Genomic DNA, 14244 nt, shown 5'->3' with positions numbered 1-14244 from the left:
AAAACATGGTAAGAGGCAGGAGGAGCCCAAGTTCAAGGGCAGCCTGGGCAACTTAGTGAGACTCTGTCTAAAAAAAAAAAAAGATGGGGATGTAGCTTAGTGATAACTTAGTGTAGCTTAGCATCTGTGAGACCTTGGGTTCAGTCTCCAGTACTGCAACAATAAAAATAAATAAAAAATGGAGTGGGGTGATACAAAAAAGAGTAAAAGTATGCTTCAATCTTGCTTAAAAATAACTAACTCCATCAGCTCCTTGGGTCACTATTTGGTGATAGTGTCTGAATTTAGTTATATATCAATACAAAGATGTAAAAAAAAAATCATTACAGAGCAAAATGCTACAAACTCAGTGTTGAAATGACCTCTATATTATTAGCCATAATAATTGAGATCAGGCAGAAAAGAACATCTCTCCAGTGAGGACACATCACTTAAGACTAAGTGACCGATCCAACATGTAAGATCTTACACCCTCAGCACTGATCTCTTCTTCCATGTTCGCATCAGCCAGATGTAGTCAAATACCTTTTACATAACCGAGATCATGAGCAAGAATGACCTCTTACACATGAGCCATGGGCTGGTCAAGCAAGAGAAACTTTTCTGGTATCCCTGAATTGAATGAACAAAGGTTCATTTATGGGCAACCCAGGTGATGGGGTGTCAGTTAACTAGTGTCTTAATCAGAAGTTCATCTACAATAAAAGGACATTGTATTACAAGGGGGAGAAGGCAATGGAAGACAAACATTGCAAGATGAGCTAACTTACTTACAAGATGAGCTTACAGAACTTACTAGGTACTGTGTGCCATTTTTACATTGCATCTTTCCATTCTCACAATCCTCTGATGTTATTTAATTTTTTTTAAACAATCAAGACTCAGATCTAAGTTAGTTCACATGCACAAGGTCACACAGAGATGAGGGAAAGAATTTCTTCCAGGAATGTCCTTTTGTCCTTGAAGCCTGGCATATGCCAGATCAAACATGTCACTCAAAGAACTGCTCGCCTGACTTGCCTCTCCAGGAATTCAGAATTTCTTCTGTCTTTCCCCCAGAACAGCAACCAGCACATATCTTCTGTATATAACCAAAACTCTCCTTTTTTGCTGAACTTCCTCCAAATTTGGCCTTTTCTAACTCCAAGTGTGTTTTGGAAGCAGAGGAAAGAGAGTCCCCCCTTTTTTCTATCCTGCGCCACCCCTGTCTTCTCTGTTCTCAAACCCACCAGGCACCTTCTGACCACATCCTTCCCCTGGTTAACTCTTGCTTGCTCTTGAGATTTGGGTTTAAAGGTGGCTTCTTTAGGAGGTCTTCTCGTGGAAGCCTCCGTGGTATATTCTCCTGGTCTCGATGGCTTCTCTTCCACTGGGCTCACTTGACACAGCCGTAATTTCCCATTCACGCGTGTGTGTGATAAGTGGAGTCATCACACATAGATGGCAAGTTCCAAGTGGGGAGTACCCACCAAGTGCTTTGCTCACCACCATATCCCCAGTCCATAGAAAATGATCTGCACACAAGTGGAAATATTTGCCAAATGACTGAACCAAATGACCATCGTATTCTCAGAACTGGACCCAATGCCTTCCATATGTCGTCATGACAACCCTGTGAGTAGATATCATTCTTGCAATGTCTAGAGGAGAGAGTTTAGATCAACACATTGAATCTCTTATCCAAGAGTGCATTGCTAGCATGTGATGTGGTAGAGCTGCAAAGCAGGAATTGTCTGGGTGGAACCCCTGTTTTTTTCCTGCTTTGTTGTGGAATTTCTATAGATGATCACTGGCCTGTTTTGTCTTATCTCTATTCACTTTCTCTCTCCAATGAGTTTGGAAGCTCATCTGGGACGGAAATAATACCATGTACATTGTTGTCACCTCCCACATCACCCTTCCAAGATATTCTACATGCATATAGTCAATATCTTTTGATGAATAACACTTGCTTGGCAATAATATCATTAAAAACTTCCCCAAAGGAATTTTAATTTCTATAATAAACTTAGAAAGTTTAATAAACACCAACATGAGTATAATACATCTTTATGAACTACTCATTTTCTACTTAACGGCAGAGAAAATAACTTTGTAAAAATTGTTTTAAAGACGCAGCGTTGGCAAAATGAAAACAGACATATGATATGGAAATTCTGTCACTCACTGAATATTTGCTAAGTGCATTTTCACGTGCCAAGTGCTATGACAGGTGCCAGGGACCTAAGACCAAGTCATAGTTTTTTTTTTTTCCCTTAAGGAGCTGTTTGGTGGTGATGGCGTTACAGTGACTTGAATAAATAATCCTATATTAAGATGGCATATCCTATACTTGAAGCAAGGGCAAGGAGATAGAGGGAACTCAGGGATAGTGTTCCCAAGGCAGCCTGAAGGAAAACCAGGAGCCAGAGTACCTGCTCCTACATATGTACTACTACCTGAAAGGCGTTGGGCAAGTTCCTTGCCTCAGGTTTTTCCACATCTTTAAAATGGGGAAAAGACCTCTCGGGGTTTCTATGTGCTCCTCTCAGCACTCAGAAGATTCCATCCATTGGCCTGCAAGGGTAGCCAGGTGGCCAAAAGACTTCAGAGCTGAAAGTATGGAAATCTCCAATGGCCAACCAATGCAACCACCTATCCAATGGGAAGCACTGGTTATGAAGATTAAACAAGACAATGAAGTTCTCCGTAAATAATTATTATTTCTACATCATGAAGAATTCAAAGAGGATGTTCTTGATTCACCCTTCCATATGCAAATGAAAATCTGTGAGCTGAAATGGGGCAGGGGGCTGTGGAGGATAAGCCACAGCAATCTGCCCCTGTCAGTCCATCTGGGATCCCTCTAAGAGGTCACATCTGATCTGGCTCCCCTGGTGACCTCCTCTTGCTTCTTGACTGACTCTGCCCTGGAGCATTCTAATCCAACCAGGAGCTTCGGAGTTGGGTCAATAAGATGACGACGTGTGGAGATGATGATACCAAGAACTAACGATAACAAGGAGTGCAGCATTGCTTATTGAGCACTCCCAAGATGCTTAGCAATGTTTGAGTTTCACATGCCCAATGATTTTATGATCACAGTGGATACAGAGAGGTGAAGCTCTTGCATCTATGAGTTATACCAACTTCAGTTCCTATCCTCTTTATGGAACATCTCTGAATGTAACCTTTTGTCTCTGGCTATAAAGTGGGATTCTGTGAATTACAATTTAGGGTCTGCTGCGGTCTAGATGTTTGTCTGCCAAAGGTTACTGTGTTGGAATTTTAGTCCCAGTGTGGTGGTGTGAGGTAGTGGATCCTTTAAGAGGTGGTGTCTAGTGGGAAATGGTCAGGTTATGGGGGCACCACAACTGGAAGAGACTAATCTATTTGTAGCAGAAATTGAGTAGTTTCTGGGAGAAATGGGTTGTTACAAAGTAAGCTCAGCTTTCCTTGGCTCATGTTTTTCCTCCTTCATACAGGTGCCCCTTCTACATGTAGCCAGTTCCCTGTCACCTTTTGTAACATATTGTAACACAGCTAAGAGGCCCTCACCAGACTCTGGTCTCATGTTTATGATTTTGTAGCCATGAGAATTATAAGCTAAGTATGCATCTTTTCTTTATAAAGTAAACAGCCTCGGGTATTTTGTTATAGCAACAGAGAGAAAACAGACTAAGAAGGGGCATTGTAATATTTTCTGAAAGGGAACAGAGAAAGTAGAAACAGAACAGAATGTAGAAACAAAGAAAAGTGTTCTAACATATTCATCTGTGTGCCAGTCCATTAAAAATACATTAGCTGACAGGATTTCTTGCATGTCTGGACAAATATAAAGCTCTCTTACCCACAAAAGGAGACAATCGTGTGAACTTCTGACTGCATGAAACCTCTAGTCTGAATCTTCTTGTCCCTGAACACTGCTCCATTTGCCTCAGAATTAGCATCCTCAGAATGCAGACACAGTAGCAGGCAGAAGTGTCAGAAAATATAATGATACAATTTCTCCCAGTTGTACTATTTACTTTCTAAGTACTTGCTTTGGTCTAAGAACTATGCTAGGAGACTTAGATGATTGAACAAGTGATTCTGGAATTGCAGGTTCTGTTAATATCCTCACTTTGCAGATGAGGACATCGAGGCTTACAGCACAGAGCTGAGATGCACGCTTTTAAATTTTTTTTTTCTTTTTTTAGTTGTAGATAGACACAGTACTTTTATTTTATTTATTTACTTTTATGTGGTGCTGAGGATTGAACCAGTACCTCACATAGTAGGTAAGTGCTCTACCACTGAGCCACGACTCCAGCCCTGAGATGTGGTTTTGAAACTAAGTCTTCCCGACTCTAAGACCTGCCTTGTTACCCACTCTTTTCCCCCTGCTTAGGGCTACACATCCTGTAACACCACCGCAATGAGTGACACATTGTTCTGACACGTCACTTGCATGTCAGAAGGATACCTTAAAGCAAAGCAAGCTTTAGAAACAGATTTCAGATGGTAGATTTTAACAATCCTGGGAGCTTGAAGCTCTTAATAAAAATTATTGGGTACTTTTCTTAAGATTCAACAATTTACCTATCTCTGATAATATTAACAGGAATTTTTCTAAATAAAAATTCTGTGTAACAGGAAGATGCTTTTCAATTTTTAGAAACTTCTAAATTTAGAAAGCAATGATACAACTTAATATGCAGTGTGATGGTAATGGTTAGAAGGATGTAATCTTTAAATATGCATTTTCCTCCATGTAAAAATTATTTATCCTAAATAGGGTTTAAAAACATGTTCTGTTAATAACTCCAATATAATTTTAAAGGATAATTCAGTGATGATGAGTTAAATAGATTTCAAAATTAAAAGCAGTAAAAAATGGTTTTATTTTACATAAACATTACTTTTATATGGAATTATATAACTTTGTGGAATATGGATGGGCTAGAAGAGCTAATCTAATCGAGCCTTTTTGTTTTATAGCTGCAATTAAAGAGGAAGAAACATAGCCAAGTGCTTTAACAGGGCAGGTTTAGAGTCACACAGACCCAAGTTCATGTCCCTGCTCGGCCTCTTAGCAGGTCTTCAGGTGCCATTCATGGGTCACAGAGGCAATTCTTTCTTTCTTTTTCTTTTTTTAAAAATATTTTTTAGTTGTAGATGGACACAACACCTTTATTTATTTATCTTTATGTGGTGCTGAGGATCGAACCCAGGACCTCACACGTGCTAGGTGAGCGCTCTACCACTGAGCCACAACCCCAGCCCTATAGAGGCGATTCTTAAAAGTGCCCTGCTTACAAAGCAGGAATGCTATAAATTGCAACTATAAATAAAGGACTCTACAACCTGGGAGCCCTGTGTAATATTTTCCTCCCACTTACTAAAGCATCTCATTTGCACGGGGCTCACCTTTCATCCTACTTGCTCAATCCTCCTCGTGAAGCCTTGGGAACTTCTGCACTACAGTTCCATTTTGACAGTGCTACCCTTTACACATGCAGAGAAAGGTATCCCCATGACATCTGCCCACATACTACGTGTTTTCCCTTCAGATGTCTTTAAAATGACCCAAGTTTTTCATCCGACCTCCCAGTTGGGAAATAACGAGAGTTTCTGCTTACATGGCTCTGCGTGTCCCCATAGAACACAGCAAAGCTAACTGGTCCTTTGGGGGTGCTAAACCTTACTTGTCATCCTCACTGCTCGGAACCCTCAGCTGCAATAACAAGCCAAAGAAATCCAGTAAATTGCTACTCTGCTGTTCTCGGTGTTTCTGTTATGGGCCGACGACTTAATGGGTAGGTAGATTCCACTCATGTTCGAGGAGTGAATGTAGATTTCACGAGTGTCCTGGAGACTCTCAGGATGTGGCTGAAGCCCCGCGTAACTCTCACTCATGATCCTGGAAATCACTGAGGATGAAAAAATTCTTGAGCAGAGCCAGGCACTGTGGTGCATGCCTGTCATCCCACAAGGCAGGAGGGTCGTAAGTTCAAGGTCAGCCAGGAACTTAGTGACTATCTCAAAATAAAATTAAAAAGGGCTGGGCGTGTGGCTCAGGGGTAGAAGAACCATAGTCCAATTCCCAGTGTTGCGAAAACAAACAAGAAACCTTGAGTAGTGCTGTAGCTTCTCAGTTTTCCTTCCCCTAAGAAAACACTCCACTAGGCAGGAGAAATGAGGGGTCAACACACCCTTTAGGCCTTAAGAGAAGGCTCTCTCCAAAACTGAAGTTGATGTGCAAGTTTCGTTACAGAAACAAACAAGCACACACTCAACAGTATGCAATCTCTCTGTTTTATGTTTGTACACATGTGTGTGCATGCGTCTATACCCTGGTTGTCCTTCTCTGGTAGGAACATTAAATACCTCTGCCAAAGCAAAATGGAGAACAGAGAACGGTGACACTGTTGCATCTTTTCCGAATTCATTCTTTCCGCATGTTCTGGGTCTTCTCGTTTTCTAACCCTAGCATCATATGAAAGTTTCTTCCAGGTTGAGCATTTTATTAATGCTGCTCAGATCAGCTTAACACCCAAGATGGAGGACCTGATCTGTCGGGGAACCCAGCTTAAATTTCCCTGCTTGCTACTTTTTAATGGCTGCCTGCCAGGTCCTTGCTGTCTCTGGTAATCCAGAAGCTACAAGGCTGAATCACTGTCATCTTCTGTTCTGCTCGGACTCCACAGTCCAGGAGGCAGCCCCAGCTCCAGTCTTTTACTTAGATGTGTGAACTAGAAAAGTTCAACTTTTTTTTTTTTTTTTTGGTATTAGGGATTGAACTCAGGTACACTCACTCAACCACTGAGCCCCATCCCCAGCCCGATTTTGTATTTTATTTAGAGACGGGATCTCACTGAGTTGCTTAGCACCTCACCATGGCTGAGGCTGGCTTTGAACTCTTGATCCTCCTGTCTCAGCCTCCCAAGTCGCTGGGATGACAGGCATGTGCCACCGTACCTGGTACCATCCTTCAACCTTAATCAATAAACTGTGACTTGTTCATGGTCAGTTTGACCTTCTTCATGACCCTGGTCCCTTATTAGAAGAAACAGTGATAATCCTGGTATCTCAGAATATTGCAGATCAAATGAGATATTTAAGACTTTTACAAAGCTTAAAGTTCTGAGACCTGAGATGTCTGTAGCTAAGTCAACTTAGCCTCATTTTCCCATTATGCGGCTTGTGCTGTCCTCTCCTCTTCACTCAAGGCCCACTGAATTCAGACCGAGTCCTACGAGCAATGAACAACTCTGACCCAGGTTTATAGTTGTGTGTGGTGGTGGTGGTGGGCGGGAGCTGGTACTGGGCATTTAACTCAAGAGCACTCTACCACTAAGCCACACCCCAAAGCCTTTTTATTTATTTAGATATAGGTTCTCCCTAAGTGGCCAAAGTGTAGCCTCAAACTTGCAATCCCTGGTTCAAATCCTCTGTTCACATCAGCTTGGGAGGTTGAGACAGGAGGATCACAGAGTCCAAAGCCAGCCTCAGGAAAAGCAAGGTGCTAAGCAACTCAGTGAGACCCTGTCTCTAAATAAAATTCAAAATAGGGCTGGGGAGGTGGCTCAGTGGTTGAGTGCCCCTGAGTTCAATCCCTGGTACCCCCAACCCCTCCACTCAAATATCGTCTGTTGAGAGTACCTTTTTTTATTCTGCACACTCAATAAATATTTGTAAAAGAACACATGGATTGAGGAAACAAGTGCTTATGGTGGATTTAATTACAAGCTGCAGAAAAATCAAGCCAACTTTAGTTTTAGTGCCTTCTCTAATGCCTAGCACATAGCAGGTGGCGTTCAATATATATTTATTGGGTGAACAAATGTTTAGTGAGCATAAATAGCTTTCTGTATCCCCAGAAAAGTTCTTTCCCCCGGGAGGGCCCAGATGAGGTGGTAGGGAACTGTCAATATTAGGGAGAGAACATTTTAAAAAGAGCAACAACAAAATCTCTTAGCTGCAGAACTAGAAAGGAGGAAAATCACCTTGCAGAAAAGGTGGGGGTTGTCCCCTGGACCTTTAAGCTCTCTATGCAATCATAACGTTAGGACAAAAATCAAATTCTTTGCAACGGTAATGTTAGAAACATCTACCAACTTTCCTGGACCCTTCACGACTCAACTCTGATAGGAACAGGAAGCCTCAGGAGGGTTGCAGGACATCTGGAAGGTCACACATTCAGTCATTAGTGTCAGAGCTGGGAACAGCCTGAACATCCCTGACTCTCTGTACAGGGCTTGATTACAATGAGTATTAGGGATGCAAATTAAGACTTATTACTATTGTGAAATAACAATGCAGGTTAATGATATTCTTTATTGCCATGCTAACATATTTTTTTTTCCTAGAGGAGAAAATTATAGGCATGAAACCAATTAAGCCACCTTTCTTTCTTTGTAAAGCTTTTTCAATATTCCTAAATGAAGATTCTCTCATTGTGCTCACTGCTTAATAGGACAAACTGATTTTTTTTTTCGGGGGGTGGGGAGGTCTCCTAGGTCTCACTGAGATAGATGCTGTTCAGGTCTCCCTGTCTGAATTGAAAATGACTCTGCTAATCCATTATCCCACAAAGGACAGTCATAAACAGTAAGAGCAAATATTTTGAAATGAATATTTAATGGACATTCTCCTGCAGAGGTTAGGCATTGTTGGAAATACCTCCCTTGGAAATCTCTGTTAGGCAAAGGCTGGTGATTGCCCTTTCCTGGATGCTCCTGGAGGAAGATTCTCCTCCCATAATTGAGAAGGTAGCTCCAGAACAATGGCACATTCATCGCTGTGTTCTTCCAACTTTCAGTAGTTGTACTTTTCACTCCCAGGTCGACTAAATTTCAGCCACATAAAAACCTTTCACACAGGAAGATGTCATGTCACATGTACATTGTAAATGTAGCTATGGTAACCGAAAAATGCCACCAGTGTGTCTGCTTCATACACAAATGAGGGGACAGCTGTGGAGACCACATGTCTGCCAGCGGTATAATAGATGTGAGCTAGGACAGCCCGGGTCACCAAATTACAACTCATTTATATTAATCAGAGCTTTCAAATAACATTCCAACCTCTGAGCTATAAAGAGTGCAAATGGAAGGCAATAAGCCACTATAAAAGCAGTTTTCACCGCACAGCTTTCTAAACCGAGTGTCTTACGCTAATATAGTGGCATCTTTAGAGGGGACTCTGAAGTCGAGGTGGACAGGGCCTTTGGTGTGTATCATTGTAAACCTCGCTCCTTTACATCTCAGGGATGATTTTCAGTATATTTGATGTGATGTTCATGTCAGTTGTAGTACTGGAGGTAGTGCTTCTATAAACCTTCTACCAATCTGATTATGGTAGTCAGTTAGTCCTTCCAACCTTATTAGCCCATGCCTACTGGGTTATAATTGAGAAATTTGAAGGCTGGCAATTCAGCAAATGATCCAAGTTCTATGACTAGGTAATATAGCTTGCTTACCAACCAAATAAAATTGCAAATAACATCCTTATTTTGCTAGAGCTTTTGAAAACATATAAAAAGTTAAAAATAGAGGAGCATGCAATCCTGCATAGTATTTCCTTTAAAAAACACTGAAACATATTATTATATATATTATACACACGTGAGTGTATACACACACACACACACACATATCCATGGATTATAATACAATGTCAATAACCACTTGTGACCTTGTCTGTTTTTAGAAATGTGGAGGCTATAGCCTAACATATCCATTAAGTAGATAATTGGTTATATTCTGAAACAAGAAAAATTTAAAAGAAAAATTCACTTTAGAATACCTTTTAGAAGAAATGATTCCTTTGGTCACTAAAATATTGAGTTTTACAGCTAGAGTTTAAGTTTAGTCTCTCTTCTGAACTTTGGCCAAAACAAGAGAGAATACATGTTTTCTGACTTTGTCTATATAATTATAATTTCATCCTGAATAAAATATTAATCAAAGCTCTATTCATGAGTTAAAGATACTTCCATTGTTCCCAGAAACCAAAATATGCTTCTAAAATGGAATTTGCTTTATCTTCGGATTGGCTTAACCCAAAATAGAAGATCTGCATAATAACTCTAAAAAATTAAATACAATATTTGAGCAACCTTACATTAGTGCTCAAATGAATCACCCGGATAACTATTATTTTGCAGCTTAAAAATGAACTTAAAGAAAGCATCGTAAAAATGACATTCAAATCCTATAATTTACCATATTTTATTTGTAGCTTATGGCTTATTTAAGGTGGTATTAAAAACCTACAGTTCTGATTATTTATAATTTCTTATAGTCAGTTGGCTTGGGGAAAGTAGCAATATAACTCTGTAGAGGCAGATTTTTAGAAAATATTTGATGTACTCCCTTGTGTATCTCTGCTAAAGAATATATGGTGATTCTCTGGCCATTCAAGTCAAGAATTCAGGGTTAGCAGCGTCTGACCAGAGACAGATGAATGGTGGCGTTTCCCCTTGCTTTATTTTAGAATTTCAAACACTAACCAGAGCCACCTGTGATTATGCTTCAGAGGCACAGGCTGCAGTTGGATCTGGCCTGAGATTCCTTTATGTAGCAGAGTGATTCTTTCTAATAATTAACTACTTTTATTTACCAAGGAATGAACTCCCTAATCTTTCCTTTCATTCAACTTCCACAATAAAGATCTCACAAAGACAGGATAATAGCCAAAGACAAAGATTCACAAATATGAAGCTTTGGTATTTTGTTTCAAGAAAATACCTAGATGATAACTTTACAACAAAAAGGTATGCAGTCTTAGTTTAGAAATGCCGTTTTTATTTTATAGTTATCCTTCAACTCCATCAGGAAGACAGAATCCCAGGTTTAAGAGTCACATAAGAGTTTATTACAATGATTTGTTACTTTCTGACTTCTATATATCTCCAAGACAGAAAATGCAAACTTGGCTATAACATTTTCTTACTGAAATGAGACTCAATTCATTTTCTTTTTCCCTCATGGCACATCCTGCATTACGTGTTAAAGGCACTGAACCAGCAAAAATAACTTCAGGAAACACAAAATAGAAGACCAACATCTGTTGTCCACCCCTCCTCCCAATCACTGAGCCCTCCAAAACAATGTTATCTTTTTTTTTTTTTTTTTTTTTTTTTGGTGGTATTTTAATGTCCCTTTCAGTGAATATATAGAAAACAGGGGCAAATGCTGTTCAGTGAATAGGGTCTTTTTCCCTTCAACAGTGTTTGAGACTGACAAAAGAAGAGGCCACTGGTGCTGGTGTGTCAGGAGGTAGAATTACTGGCCTCACGTGTGGCCCACAGGGCCTTTTGTTCCCGGGTCACACAATGCCAGGAGGTGAACTGTGCAGTGTGGTTGGTTGATCAGCTAAGGTTAGATCAGGCAGGAAGGCCCTTGCTTTGGGGGTTCATTGCATGATTGCCTCCCTATTTGTTGTTCTCTGCTGTGACCCCAAATCCACTCCTGTTACTAGGAACGGCACTCGTACAAGTTTAGTGCCTTAAGGACCCAAATTGTGACAGAACAGCAGACACTGTAGTGAGACCTTCCTGTTGGTTGGTCTGGGACAACTATCTTCTCTTCAACTACTTATCTCTGAGGATGGGGAACAAGTGTGAGCACAAAGTCCTATTTTTCAAAGAAAAGGAAAAGAAACTCCAAAAGTTGAAAAGTCAATTCAAGAATCACTTCAAAGCCACGGAAAGTGGATTCAAGTTATTCTCTGCTTCATGGAAACAATTTCCTTAACTAGCTCAGAATATCCAGCTCGAATGTTGGACAAATACATACAGCCAGGTAAAGAGCAAACAGACTTTGGGCTTTCCAAAATAATACCACTCAAAGAATTTGGCTCTAACATAAAGGTGTCAACAAGCCATGGAATTCCCAAACAGAAAAATTCACACTGCCCCTTTATACCATTTTCTTAAGGTCTATTGTTAACTGAAGGCTCCTTGTCTGTTCAAATTCCTTCATGTGAATGGATGAGGCCAGACATCTGCCAGGATCTGCTCACATTTGCATGCAAATCAGAGACTTGGGGACACACATGGCCCTGGAGCCAATAACACCACTTTTCCCTCTAGATTTATACGGATCAAAGTATGAATCTTCCTGAACTTTCCACTCCTCTGCTCCTAGCTTTGACAATGATTAATGATCATATCTGAGTAATAATCATCATCATCCAGACTCTGGTGGCAAAGTAAATTAACAAAACAAAACAACAATATATTGTCCCGCAGGAAAGCCTACACGCAAAAACTCAAGTCCTCAGGACCTGCTCCCTTGCCTAATTTGAATTCCGGTTTTATTATTCGGGTCAAGGAATGAAAATACTAATGATGGGATAGGATATAGAGTCCATATTCCGGATTTTTTGCCCTTTGCCTGTGTGGTTCCAGGGTCTCAAAGCCATTTCTCTTCCTCCTCTCACTCACTCGCACTGTTCTTGGCGCTGGGGCTACAGAGGTGAATATGGCAAACAAGCATCTCCCCAAGTCTGTGGGTCCTAGTATCCACGCCTGCTCTCTCGCAGCCGTCCCAGGACAGACTTTCCCACCTGTCCTGGGTGCGGGGCGCCCTTTAAGCTGCTGGACTTTTCCACCCAACCCCAGCTTGCTAGGCAGGAACTCCCTCCGCAGGAGGCGGTCACCGCGGGATCCTAGGAAGCGCGGCGTGAGTCCAGCGGCTGCCCACACCCCTCTGCACGCAGCACAAAGGACACTCGCTGGCAAACTTTCCCCGCTTCTGACCCTGACCGAGCCGGGAACCCCGCGCCGGTTCCGATCCTGGAGGGGACCAGGACTTCCCTGACATTTCAGCATCCCTGGCGAGCTTCCTGAGGCTGCCACCCCTTCTGGACTCAGAATGTACAGGGGAAGGGTTTTCCCCCCGTTAGATTGCAGGGTAGTTGAGCACCTTCTTCCTAACGCTGACTTCAATACCCCAACTGCTTTGTGAATGACGCCCCTTGCCCCTTTCTCACAGCGACAAGGACATCGCAAGACCCCTTTCCTCTAGTCTTTACCCATGATCAGCCACCTTCCTTTCCCTTCTCTTGGCCCCCTTTCCGCGCTCCGCTCGGGTCCCAGCTGCCTTCCCCAATTCACACCCCAATTCCATTCCTCCTCCTTCCCATTCCCGGGCACCACCCTCCCCCCAGCGGGTCCCCGAAATCCACCGGTTGGGCTCCCACCACCGCCTTTTGCCCATTTCAGTCTGGCCTCGCTACCCCGGGTTTCGCTGTTGGTGATGTTCGGTTTTGTTTTAGGAGGGGAAAATAACTAGAATCTCGTTTCCCGACTTCGTCATTTTCCATATCTCCACGAGCCGCGCCCCCTCATCCCCCTTAGGCCCGCGATCTTATCCCAGGGTCCCCCAGACCTTCTGGGGTCCGCCACGCTGACAAGTTTGCCCCGACTTCCCCCCGGCTGCCTCCCACACCTCCCGCTGCGGCCCGGTTGGGTAGTGCACTTACCCCAAGGCCCGGCCGGCGGGGGTGTTGGGGTGCGCACGGGCCGGGCACCCGCGGCGACAGCAGCAGCGGCAGGAGGAGAAAGAGGAGGCGGATCGGCTGAGCGGCGCCTCCCTCCCAGCCCGCAGCGCGCACCGGCTCCTCGGGGGACCCCCGGCAGAGCACCGAGACCGGAGGCGAGGCAGCTACGGGAGCAACAGCTGCTGCGCGGGGCTGGGCTAAATCCGGCTCTTGGGGGGCCGGGGTAGGAGCGAGCAGGGTTGGGAAGGAACGGAGAGAACTGGGTGCAGAGGGCGGGGTGGCGAGCGGGCTGGTCCGAGGAGGGCGCCCCAGGCGCCTAGGGATGCCGCCGCCCGGGCTGACGCCGCCGGCCTCTCTCCCCGCCCGGCAGGCGCTGCAGCCGCGGGCGCACGGGCCTCGCCTCGCTCCCCGGCTCGCTGCCGGCGCCCTCGGTGCGCCGCGCTTTGTGCTCCCCGCAGCCGGCGTGCACCTGGTGTAAGCAAAAGCGGTCAGCTGATGGGCTGTGCGCCGATTGGCTGCTCCGCCGAGTCCTCCCCTCCTTCCCGACCCCCTTCCCGGCCTCCCACACCCGCCCTCGGCTCAGCCCCGTGCTGGGGCACCATCTGTAGCCGGCCCAACAAAGGCGCAGCGCGACCGGCCTCGGGTGGCCGGGCTGCGCGCTGTGCCGCCGCCGCCACCGCGGCTGCAGGGAGCCACGGGCTGTCGCATTTTGTCTAGGGGACGACAGGCTGCGACCGGGTTAGGGAAGCGAACGAAGCACACTGCCGTTTCTTA

General features: G+C 43.8%; 1 protein-coding gene across 1 annotated transcript in view; it reads right to left on the bottom strand.

The window, feature by feature from the left end:
- Lrrn1 (leucine rich repeat neuronal 1) overlaps positions 1–13928 on the bottom strand; it is a 37158-nt gene extending 23230 nt beyond the window's left edge. The window contains exon 1 of the mRNA XM_027931973.3: positions 13453–13928. The gene's annotated coding sequence lies outside the window, so the exon portion shown is untranslated. The remainder of the gene's footprint in view (positions 1–13452) is intronic.
- Positions 13929–14244: the final 316 nt, after the last annotated feature.

Source organism: Marmota flaviventris, chromosome 20 (assembly GCF_047511675.1).
Source record: "Marmota flaviventris isolate mMarFla1 chromosome 20, mMarFla1.hap1, whole genome shotgun sequence".
Classification (NCBI taxonomy): Eukaryota; Metazoa; Chordata; class Mammalia; order Rodentia; family Sciuridae; genus Marmota; species Marmota flaviventris.
This window is presented reverse-complemented; position numbering and strand designations above follow the sequence as displayed.